A 1990-nucleotide genomic window follows, 5' to 3' on the forward strand; every position below is an offset into this window, starting at 1 on the left:
CTAGTCTATAATAATGCCTCATTTCGACGACGACATACCTGAAGCAAAAGACAAGAGAATCTTTTTACCAAAGAAATAATCTTCAATATTAAAGATAATATAATACTGTAATAAACAATGTTCCATAATTTTAAAGAGTATCGACAAACATATTTTCAACGATTTATTCAAATTAAAAATGGGGCCGGAAAAGCCTGATACTTGGAGATATTTTTCCATTCCCACCCACTTTTGAATGTTTCGTTTTTGTTTAAACACAATAACATCGAAATAAAGCATAAACATGACCGAAATAGAATCAAAGAGACTATCCTTTTAACAAATTAAAAAAAATCCTACCATATAAGCTATGATGGGGCGAGTCGTTATATATGTGGGGCGAGTCGTTATATAGGTGGGGCGAATCGTTATAAAACATGGGGCGAGTCGTTATGGGGCGAGTCGTTAAGGGGGCGAGTCGTTACTAATTCTATAAAACGACAGTAGAGTAGGTTTCGGATGAGAAGTATTTGGATTTTCAACATGCTAAATGTAAATAGAATTATTAAGGGTTGAAGTATTTTGACAATTTGTTTCTTACCCTCTCAGGCTCTGTTCTTATTAGAATTTCCAATGTAAATGTTCACTCAATTTAAATTTAGTGTACGGGTTTCTCCCCAAGATATTATTTAGGGTTGATTTGTCATTGTTGGCTTGGGTACTACTTAAAAGTTAAATGTACCCTGGGTACTCTTAAGTATACTTAAATGTACCCCGCGTGCAGAAAATATTCTAACACATACTCGGCTAATTTAGACTGTACCATTGTTTTATTCCCGCCCAAAATCTGATGTGGTAAAACGCGCTACAGGATACAAAACAAAATTCTCTTTAAACAAAACCTGCCTCAATAATTATAGTCCGAGTCAATAGGCTTTTTTAAGTAGGAGTTTAGATAAGATAGAGGCAATTTTACAGAATATGAATATAAATGTGAACATCGCTAATTTGAAAAAATAGCCTATAATTACAAATTCAGGCCTTCCAGCGTTCCTACTTTTTCCTACTTTTTCCTACATTTTTATTAGCTTCCTACTTTTTGCTTAAAAACTCCTACTATTCCTACTTTTTGGAAAATAAACTCCGCAAAAAAAATTATATGCCAAATGATATATTGAAATTTTATTTCAAAGCGGCGCAATAGGGGGCATTGTGTTTCTGACAAACACATTTCTTGTTAATTTGATGTAGTTGAGTTTGCGGGGGTTTGAACAGTATTTCTCTGATAAATTGGATGTCTTTGTAAAAAACACTTTTCGTTTCTGTATGTGATCTAGATTTGACGAAACTATTTATGTAGTTTCACCTCAGTTACAATGCAATCATTATTATTATAGTAATTTCCCCTCTGATCACTAATATGCCATTTTTTCGTCTGACCTCAGACACTTACGATATGATTTAGATGAACTTAATGCGCAGAATCTCTTTAGGGTGTAAAGTTCATCATTTTCAGGTAATTCTGGTTGAATGAGGTTTTCAGGGCGTATTTGCTAATTGATTATTTATACTTGGCTATTTTGTTCCCATTGAGATCTCAGACACTAATGATCCGAATTTGATGAAGCTTGCTATGCAGCATTCGTAATAAAAGCATAAATGGTGGACATGAGTATCGTAGAATAATTTCCCCTTTAGAATAAGTATGTCATTTTCTTATAGATATTTTATTATGGTGCCAGTTCTCAGAAACTAATTATCCAAATTTAATAACACTTAATGGGCTTTTTCCTAAAATGTTTGACATGCAAATATTGTCTGGTCGTTTTTTAGGGATTTTTTAGTAATTGCCCTTAATTAAATATTCCTATATGTTTAATCTCGGACGCATATGATAAGAATTGTATTGCACTTTATACCCAGCATGGGCATTGGCCATGCATTTATTTTCAGGTTGTACCTCTTCAATTAGTTTTCATGAAGTTATTGCCTCTTAAATAATATTTTATTT

Source organism: Dreissena polymorpha, chromosome 2 (genome assembly GCF_020536995.1).
Source record: "Dreissena polymorpha isolate Duluth1 chromosome 2, UMN_Dpol_1.0, whole genome shotgun sequence".
NCBI lineage: Eukaryota > Metazoa > Mollusca > Bivalvia > Myida > Dreissenidae > Dreissena > Dreissena polymorpha.